Raw genomic sequence first — 10,979 nt, 5'->3', positions numbered from 1 at the left:
AACAGGCTTGTGGTGGTCTCTTCCCTAGACTGCCGTTCCAAACAGTTTGACAGTTTGCTGCCGAGAAACTCAACCTGTGACAAGTATAATGTACTCCAGTTGCAGTACCTACTTTAAGCCAACAGCTATTTTGTAATGCTTATTCCCCACAAATCACCTAGACTGGGGTTCGAAGGTATACACTTCCCAAACGCAGGTATAAGCAGACCTAGACAGTAGCTCCAGATGCTTCCAGAGGGATCAAAACCATGCTGCCAAGTCATGTTTGGCTCCTTTTTACCAGAAGGTAAGCAAGAATTGCTGCTACATGAAAAAGGTAAGGGTGATATACTGGGACATTTCTTGGTGTCCCCACGCCCAGTGTCAGGAATAGCTAGGCAGTTACAGCAAACATTGCCTGATCAAACAGGTCACCATGGCCTCAGACATAGACAGTCGTTTGGTCACCCATGAAACAAGCAACTTAGACCAGTGAAGTATCGATCAAGTGCGAGGGGCTCTAAGGACTGACAGTAGGAAAACAGGCAATCTTACAGGACTTCCAGACCAGCTGCAGCCGCAGTTTAGGATTTGAGATAGCTGCCCATCACTGACAGCCATGGCAACCTGTCAGAACTGTCTCATGGGACTTGCTGTCCAGCTGTGGAGTGTGGTCGACAAGGGCTCCAGCTCTCAGCTCATGTTCTTGGGATTGAGCCATTCCTACCCAATGTGGAATTCCTGAATCCATCTGCTTTAGTGCTCCCTCCTGGACTGACAGGACTGACTGATTCTTATGATCTAGACAGCTTCCCTCTGCTTCGTTCTACGTCTCTTGCTTTTCTACTCCTCTCAGCATCCCCTTTCCTGGACAACGGCAAACCCACCATTAATCAGTAGCAGTGGACACATGGTGCAAGGACGGGGGACAAAGTCCGATTTGTGACAGCCACCTCTTTAGCCCACCTGGGAGAAATTCTGATCTCCTAGTAAGAGGTAACCACTGACCCAAGGATGAGGAAGACATAGTAACAGAATGCAGCCTCACTTTCTTGTGCTGAGCACAGGTCCTGTGCACACCTGTCCATCCATTTGTCCACGACAGTATGCTTCTTTTTCCAAGTTCGAGGCTCAATGTGTCTGGTTTCCCAACGACAGTATGCTTCTTTTTCCAAGTTCGAGGCTCAATGTGTCTGGTTTCCCAAGGAGTTTTAAGAGCAAGAGACAAAGTGAAACTCATCTTCACGTCAGAGAAGCAGCTCAGAATTAAACAGGTAGGATAACTTTGCTGTGTACTTGTCACCATGCCACATACATGAGCATGTGGTGACTTGCAGTCAAGCCCTACCTACCCTGTGGCCTGTCAGCCTCAGTTAGGATTTTAACGCAGGATCTCCAATTGACCACAGCATAAGTTTACAGAGGATAAACTGAGAATCTCATTTGAAGAGAATCCTTACCTGGATTTTACAAACAAGAAAAACAATGGCCAGCCAAGTGTCTTGTCCTGTAAATGTCCTTAGTAACTGGCATCAAAATAAGAGCCACAGAACCACCTGGAGACACAGAATGTGTGCTGTCAGGAAACCATTATCCCTCTGTCCAAGGTCACCCGTTTTTAAGAATTGAGGAAAACCAAGTGGAATCTCCTATTGGTGACACCGAGCAGAACTCTTGTGCCCAGGAAATTCTACTGAGTGGAGCTGGCCACTTTTCTGTAGCAACACAGGGGAATCCCGTAACTGTAGCCCCATGGATTTAAAGGATACCAAAGCTGTGATCTGGGATCTCCAGGTGACACAAAATGGCCTTTCTAGATACAGTATCAGTAATCTCTCCTTATCCTTCTCCATCTCTTCAGTATTCTGAAAGGGACAAGCCTGAGATGGAAGGAAGCTAGCATGCAACACCCTTCCTTTTGCACTGTGTTCATGGTGTGCAGGTAAAGAGGCAGGAGGAACAAGAGGGCTTTTTCCTCACCATCTCAAGGACAGAATGGTCGAGTGTCATCTTGAGCAGCCTCAGTTACTAGGAGAAGCTAGTCTTTCAGAATCAGGTTCCAATGTGTGAGTCACAAGGATTGAGGAAAGCAGGTGCCTTCCCCTTCAGTCCCAGCATCATGGCCAGCGTTTTCCAAGTAACAGAGTCCTTATGCTCTCAGTTGTGGCATATACATTTGCAAATAGTGATTGATCTCAACTCCACAAGTGCCCCTTGGGCAAGATATGTAACAAGCTGCAGAGCAACCCAGGTTCCAGCAGCTTTGGGGTGCGAAGTCTGCAGGCACTGCTGGGACCAGGAATGTGATTCTAGGAAATAGTGCTAGGCTTCGGGGAACCCCATCCATGGGTCATCCCACAACCATACACAAAGCCAGAGAAAAAGGACTCTGCAGAGCTTGCATGATCCTGGCCTCAGAAAGGCTCTGTGTGCCACTGGGTTCTTCTCGCAGGGCAGTGATGGCCTCAGAAGGCCAAGTATGGAGCACAAAACAAGCACCAATGCAGCAAGACAACCCCTAAGTGACAGCAGTTGCCAAATCCAAAGCAATCTGCTTCAGAAGACAGAGGCTCTTGCACAGTCCCTGCCTCAGACATTGCCTCCTCAGAAAGATATCCAAAACTAGTACAAGAACATGAAGGACCCACTGTGCAGCCTTTGTATGAAGGGGTCTAAGGGCAGCTGCTGCAAAGCCATCTCCATGGACCAGGACATCTCTAGACAAGCACATGGCCTGCCAGGACGGCAGCCACATATCCTTTCACAGACAGCCCCACCGGAGCCTTGACTGATAGGCACCTCAAAATCAGCCTGGCCTGCATGCACTTAGGGCACAGAATTACCTCAGGTTTCTCCATTGAAGATAGGAGATTCCCAAGGAGATGCAGCCCCAGCTGTGCCTCTGCTGGAACAGGTGTGCAGCCCCTGCCATCTTTGCTGAGAGCTGCTGCCTGGATGCAGTGTTTTGACCAAGTCACCTGTGGACATGGGCCCACAAGATCTGAGGTTACCCAGATGAGCAGCTGAATGGCATGTGCTGACCTGAGTTTTTGAAAAAAGCCCCCATTTTGAGACAATCTTCATGATTTTGACCTTTGGATAGAGAATCGTTTCTCCAAGTATCCTGGAAAGTTCTGTTTAAAGTAGATCCTGCCAGCACTGCCATATGCAGCTCTTGAGGCTGCCCTGCACACTAGGAAACACCACTTGTACAACAGTGCCAGGCTTTCAGGTGAGCCACCCTTCCTAGGGTAGGGCTGCCTAAAGGTGCTTTTGTGTAAAAGCATGTCCACCATGGTTCTTTCCACTTTAATAGCTACCAAATGACGTATAATTTAGGCAATAGAGTTACCACATAAAAGCTTGGTCTTTTATTCTTGCACTCTGAGCTCTGAAGACTATAAACTCATTGTATAAATTAAGTTGTAAGTAGTTTAATGTTTTTTCATTTTTATATTCTAACCAGTGTCATGTGATACTAATCTACAGAGCAAAGGCTTTGTGCATATCCAAGGCAAAAAAAAAAAAAAAAATAGTTCATAAGCCAAGATACTGATTGTGTTGTTTTCAGTAAAGATTTCTTGCAAATATGGTGCCTGGGATATGTATCATGGGACAGTTGCCTAACACCGAAAAAATTTCCCTGCTTAGCATGGTGCTGAGTGGGTGGGAGTCAGGCGGGCAGAGCAGCCTCTAAGCACCGAGCTTGGATCCTTGCCAGGCACAAGATCCCAGGCTCTTCTGCTCACTGGTGACTGCTTCCCCAGACAGGAATCATCCACATTTCAGGAGGGAATCAAGTTTGTTCAGGGTGATGGCACTAGTTCATACAGGATACAGACGGCTCTAGAGGAAATGATAGAAGTAACACAGAAACTAACAACTCCCCAGTGTATTCCTCAAATCCATCCAGAAGTTCCCAGAGCCAGCAGATTGTTTCCATTCTGCCCCTTGGCTGAGGGTCCTTTAGCACCACCTGGTGGCCATGAGGCATCACAATGGACAAGAAAATCAAGTTCTTAGGAGCTTAGCACTCTGCCATCACCCCACCCAATGAAGGTCCTGTGCCCTGGCAATAATGGAAATTTAGAAGTCAACTCCTCTCCCAGGAAAGAATAAAGACATCACCGTGTTCGAAGTAAATGAACTGAACTTGAGTTTAGGAGATGGCGGCCACACGCAGCAGGCTGACTTGTAAGGGACAGTGACGGCCCCAGGCCACTGAGGGCAGAGCCTCCACGATCCATCACTGGAAATGACTCCACCTGGGAAGAGTCACTTCACCTTCAGGAGTGTAGCCTCCCCCCGTGCCTCTAGGCTCACAGTATACAGAATTACCTGCTTTGAGGCAATGCCACTTAGCAAGTGTCAACTTAAAATTCATGTTATACCAGTGTCTGGGAATGAAATACTGCCAAGTGAGGAAGAGGCCAGAGCAGACAAGCTCTGTTCACATCGTATACTGAAAGATCCCTCCGAGTCACTGTCTAGGATGGCTCCTTCGGCCCTAGTCCAAGGTAAAGTATTCCCATCTGATACCTTTGTCCCCAAGGCCACCTCCAGGAACCCAGGCTGGTTCCTTTGTCTACAAGGGTGATCACAGTCCCAGAGAACAGCACAATGCTGCCAGTGACCAGATACTCAACAAACCTGAACCTGTCTTCCTGTCATTGATTTTGCTTCCCCATCTCCCCCATCAACTTTCATCTAATGCACCTGCTGCTGGGCCAGTCCTCCTGGGGCCACACCTAGCTCCTAAGGATTAAGCATTTCCAACTGGGAGTTGACCATGTGAAGTCTAAAACAGTTTTCCTAATCAGGCTCCTCTTGTCATGCAAAAACAGGATACAGTCAAGTAGTTTCTGTAATTCAGTCCCTTCCTTAAGGGATCAGAAATAAACAAGATGGGAAATGAGGCAGAACAGCATCTACTTTCCATTCCAAGGAATCTTGACCAGCAGAGATGGTCTTGTTGGAAAGCTCATAAGCTTCTCAAAAGCTGACAGCTTTCTGAGAATGGCTTCGTTGTATTTAAGACACTAAAACATACCCTTAACAGCATATTCAAGTAACAAGCAAGTTCAGGCGATGACTCAAATCCACTTCCACCTGGCACAGAGAAGTTTGTCTAATAGAAACCACCACAGCTTCTAGTCTTCATTATACATTTAAGTCAAAGGATTTTGTACAAGTTCAGTCTTTCCTCACAATTCACAATGTAAGTTCAGAAAAGTAGGACTGATGTACCACAGTAAGATTAGGAAAACCCTGGCTGGCCTGCAAGTTGCTTTTGTAGCCCCGCCCAGCCAACCATCCCTATAAGAGGGGAAGAACACAGCCCAGCCTCAGCACTGCTGATCCTCAACTGCAGAATTCTAGGGATCAGGCTGGAGCCCACTTGAGGAGAGTTGGAGTCCTAGCACCGCCCCCCCATGACTGCTTCTCCCTCTGGGAGGGCAAGGGGCAGAGTCCCTTCTTCCATCCACCTGCCAACAGATTCAGCTTCCCTAGGGCACCACAACACAAAGGCTGGCAGCCCACCCTCTCCAGTCCAAAGGCCACTCTTGAGGGGTTGTTCTAATTAGAGCAGATTCCCTCTCGGAAGGGATTTCATCTTAGGGAATGCACTAGATGTTAAATCCTTGGAGATGCTCTGGTCTCCAGGAAGGTATGTGCCCAGGAGTGGATGAGGGCACCCCATAGTCCTAGGGAGGAAGGGATATGTCAGCAGGCCATAGGAATCTTCCCTCTTCTGCATGGCCATTTCCTGTGGGCCCACTCTGCCTTCAGATGACCACACGGAGCTTCTATATTCCCAAGGTGGCCCCAGGGGAAGCGAGCCTGTTTTTAGGAGTCTTCCATGTTCAGGACATCCTGCCTGTCAGCTGCCTGGAATGATTCTATCAGGTTATCTTGGCCAGAGATACTTCAATGGCTTCCACAGCCCTTTCTTATTGGGGAAGATAAAGGAATCCAGCTTAGGACCACTACCCAGAACCCCCCCGGGATCCCCCAAAACATTGCCACCCAGGAAAGTTAGGATGTCAACAGCAGGGTTTCATCTACCAATATTTTGGAACACGCCCCTTTCCTGTTAAGGAAAGTATGCCTTTAGCAGCTAGTCCCTCCTTTCACCTCCTGAAAAGTGGGAGGAAAGCACTCAAGCCTAACTTCTGAAAGGTGGGATGAGAGAGTCCTGTTCTGTTGGTTCTGAACTGTCAGATCCTAACAAGGAACTCTGGATAAGGAGGAAGAAGCAGGGGTGGAGTGCTCAGACCTCAGCAGCCCACTTTCATGTTCCAGGCCCCAGGACATTATGGGAAAGAGGGGAAAGCTCTTGACGTTAAGTCCTCTTTCAACTCTAGCAGATGAAGGAGCAAAGGAGGTGGAGGAAGAGCGCCACTCAATTATGCCGGTGAGGGACAGAACAATCTGACGTTCTTCAGTCATTTGAGAAGACGCTAAAACAGCTTGCCACGTACCCAAAGATCCAAGTCTAAATTCTAGAACAGGCTGTTGGACTGAGGTCTCCATCTCCAGTTCAGTGAGCTTGCTCTCGCAGTGCCTACGAAACCCTCACTCTCCTCCACCACTGCATGTGCGTTGTCTGACTCAATTGATCCCAAGACCCTTCAGGCTATTGAAGGGTATTTGGTATCTCCCTTCCAATCACTCCCATGGAGAACAGAGTAGCCCAAGGGTCATGAAGCAGCAACCTCTGCTCAGAAGCCTGCAGGGGAAAGCTCACTGCTACACAATTGAGATCTCACCAGTACTTCCTCATGCTGAGCCACAGGTTGAGCCAACAATGTCATGCCACATTGTTTTGTCTGCAGGAGAAAACCTGGATGCTTCTGTTCATAGGAATGACTTGCTCCTTAGGTGACAAGTCATGCCACTAAATACAATGGAATTTTCTTGCTCTTTGAAGAAAGCCTCCTTAAGTTCTTCTAGGTGACCAGTTGACAACATTCTAGACACCTAAATTCAAGCAGTTGTCAGGACACTCTTATGACACGCTTGATCAGGAGCCAGAATGGAACAGCTGGAGCACCCAGGCATTCTCAACTTAAAGGCCCATTCAGTTTAAGAGGAATTTTTGTATTGCATTAAGGCACAGTTTCTGGAACCATCCATGTCCCACAAAATCAACTTCAGTTAGACTGTGACAAGATGTCAAATCCAGGATTTAAAGAAACTGGAGGTGTCCACTGTAGCAGCTGCACTGACACCTACTGACCTTTATCTTCTGATGACAAACACGTGGGACATGCTTGGAAGAGGCCGAGTATACAAAGCCATCTGCTGAGCCCAGTGACTTTGGCTTGGATGTATGCTAAACACAGGTGCATTCCTCTTTCATTATGAGGTCATTTGGGCAACACCCACTCCAATTCTGTTCTAACAGGAGTGGAGGTCCTCAAGGAGACATGTGGGTCATCTAGAGCTAAGACTAAACATGGAGCACTTAGTGACCACTAGAGAGGCTTTCTGCGCAAATGAACGTCCATCCTAACATGAAGGTCCTCTCAAAGCTTTGATATAAGAACACATGACCTGTGTTTGGCAGTAAGACCAGGGTGAAGAATGTTTCCCAAGTTAGCGGGTAGAGTCCAGAGACCTCCCTAAGGGATGTACTGCATCTTAGTCAGGGGAAGGGGAGACAAGCCTTCCTCCACCTTAAGCCTACCCTGTACATGAGCTAGTGAACCTCTCACAATTCCCTGGAATAAGGTCAGAGGTGTTCTGGCAATCGCAGTTCGCCCAGAAGGCGTTTCATAAGACGTATGACTCAAAGATCAACAAAGGTACATCTGTGAAAGGTCCACTCAGAGGGAATCCAGTCATCTACCATGCATTCACCAGGTCCCATTGTCAGCTTTCACAAGGCTAATCCCACGGAGAGTTTGCAGCACCATAACTCGGAACCATTGTTATATAAAGGTTTTCGTTTGGTTTGGAATTAGATGAACTTGACAGTTCACATGGAAAGCTCCTCAGGCTAAAAGTTGTTCCCTCTAAGTCAAGCATTCAGAAGTGAGCTCCACACCTAGGGTTACTTAGGGCTATGTTGTTACCTCTAAAACCTCACTTAGGGAGACCTTCTTTAAGCCTTAAGACAGTGGAAAATTTATAAAATATGATTTGAAATGTTCAAGTTAAAAAGTGGAGTAAGCTAGAATGTGTACATGGGAAAATCCATCATAGTGGGGTTTAGCAAGAGGCGGCTGACATGAAATGGTGTTGTCTGGAGACCTCAAAGGAATGGAGGAAGACACAAAGCGTAGGTCAGACACTAGTGTCCTGCTTGACCTAGCAGGTACTCAGAAGTGGCTATCATACTTACATTGTCAGCAAAAGGTGGCACCTGAGGCCCCAGTCTTTGTCCGGGAAGAACTTTACATGAGGTTGTGAAGCCAATTCTTTTTAGTCAAGAAATTTGTACAACTCTTCTGTGTCAAGGAACAGGTCATGAAGAAATAGACATTGAAGCACAAAGTAACAATTCTCTGCAAGTACTGCACAAGCCCAGAATATTCTGAGCTCCCCAGAACTCATGGTAACCACCTGTAGCAATGTCAATTTCCATGATTCATCAACAGTCCCTTCAGGGAAAGCTGAAGGCTTACCCAGTTCTACATCCTTATGTGCATTCTTGCAGACACCTAGACACCAACAATGATGGGCTAGGCCTTCCTGGAAAAGGCACCTAAACATGAGGATTCATGCCTAATGAAACCCAAGAGGTACCGAGGAATTGAAGACTAAAAGGATTTAGAGAAAGCCATTTAGAACATCCCATGACCATGAACAACGCCCATCACTGACCTGTGCGTATTTCACAGGAACAATTGTACCATGAAGATGCCACCATTCTGGTCATAGGACCTTAATCCAGTAATTCCTGTTACTCACAATATAGCTGTTTGGAGGCCAGCCATGAGCTCTTTGCTCTGGCTCTCCAAAAGACTGTGAGGCCCACCCCCATGAGTGGTCTCTCACATGCAGCTCCTCTCACCTTAGATCAGCCAGTACCCAGTTAGGACCTCTTGTTCAGCCAAGGTCATCTTCCACTGGCCCTTGTGCATCATCTGGGACACTGTACAACCCTCGATCCCCCAATAGCATCACATCACAATCTTCAACCAGCTGCCGCCCACCAACACTACAATCCTCTTCCAGTTCAGGCTTTCCTACATGAGCAAGGATTTCAGAAATCAATAGGAATTGGGCGTTAAGAGTTTCTAACCTGTGCTGTATGAAGTACACGTGGTTGATGTACCATACCCTGGAGGATTAAAGGAATGGCTGCCAACTGATCAGTGTTGGAAGTTGAAAAAACTTATGTGACTGTCCTTTCCAGAGCAGATGCCAACGAAAATGCTTAAGTTTCCTGAAGATGGACAGGAGTCATCTATGGCTATTGGCAGCACAGCGACTGAGGGAGCAGGTATTCCTGCCTCTTTTTCTGTGCAGCATCCACAGTGCAGGTTTGGGTTTTACTATGCAGTTGCCCTGACAAACTAGGTGTGATCAGATGTCATCCTAGATTACAGGCCCCTGCTTGGTGACCAATTATATTGAGCTACAAGGTGTAGGATGTAACCCCACAGGTAAGATTCCCATAAAGGAGAAATTCAGATGGTTGCCAGAAGCCCTAGAAGCTAAGAAAAACTCAACCAAGGAGGTAGAGAGCCTGTTCTCTTGGAGAACTCCCTTGAGCATCTTACTAATCCCTATGACCCCCCTAATTCTTACTTTTTGGAGTCAATGAAGACTTTCATTCCATCATCCAGCCACCTGCCATTATCTGTCCTGTGGAAGAACTGCTGCAAGAAGCCTTCCACTTATGCCCAAGAACTAGCTCAGTCTTCCTGCACTGGGCCATTAGCTCCCCCTAAACTGCTAACTCGCTATCCAGTAAGGATCCAGGAGTGCTGTTGGAAATCTTAGAAAGCAGGGCACAGCCCACACAAAAACAGGAAGCCAAAGAGGTCTGTAGCACTGAGATTGAGAAAAGTCACAAGCGGATTTAGGAAAGATCTGAACTTGCAGCACTGCAGTCTGTCCAACAGCACAGCCAAGACCTTTAGTATTTTACAATATTCATGAATGAAAGAGGCACACAGATGATCAAGCTCAACCTCAACTGTCAGAGCTTGTCTTCCACAGCAGAGGGCACTAAGACATCTTCTACCTGGCTCTTGTTTCCTTGAAGAGCCTACCACTGCCATGAATTGTTGCCTTCAAGTGTGTGTAGATACTGAAAATTGACTTTTCCCTTATTTCTCCAAGGACAGATAACTTCACTTTTGAGAAATCTAACTCAAGGGCCAACTGTCCATCCACTGGATGCCAGTCCTGACGGTTGGGTGCAGGACTCAAATCTCAGGACCCAGAGCTCTGCACCCCACCCAGGTGCTCTGTGCTGAGCCCCGTCCACTCTGCATTCAAGTTAGAAGCAGATAAGCACTGAAACCCCTCTCCAAGGTGCTAATTCAAACTGAGCTTGAGTAGATCAGGGCACCCATGAAGTTACTCATACTCTAGCCTCCCCTGTAATTAACAAGCTAATCCTTTTCTTTCATGCAGAGTAGCTTTAGGAAAGCCCTACATCCTGACCTTCGTGGCAGGAGCCACCTGTGCTGCCTTCACATGGCTGGTGTCTTGTAAGTTCTATAGGCAAGCCACCTTCCACAACTGAGTTTCCTGAGTGGAACCTTCTTGGTCATGTGGACCTGGACCAACGTTGCCGAGCTGTTGTTGGGGGTGCAAATGAACCACCTGCATGAACTCAAGGGTGAAAATACGCCCTCCATGTCTGGTAAGGTTCAGACTAATGGTATGCCGATGCCTCCAGCTGCTGTATTTTGTCTCCTTCCTGTGCCCCCAAGCCAAGTCACAACCCTGCTCTCCTAACCACTGCCAAAAGGTACCATAGAGCTGTGTCAGCAGACACCAGAGACCCTGAGCACTCATCAGAAGACAGGTTGCTAATT

This window comes from Sapajus apella, unplaced genomic scaffold (genome assembly GCF_009761245.1).
Source record: "Sapajus apella isolate SASKATOON/1434 unplaced genomic scaffold, GSC_monkey_1.0 scaffold85, whole genome shotgun sequence".
Classification (NCBI taxonomy): Eukaryota; Metazoa; Chordata; class Mammalia; order Primates; family Cebidae; genus Sapajus; species Sapajus apella.
Note: the sequence above shows the minus strand (reverse complement) of the source record.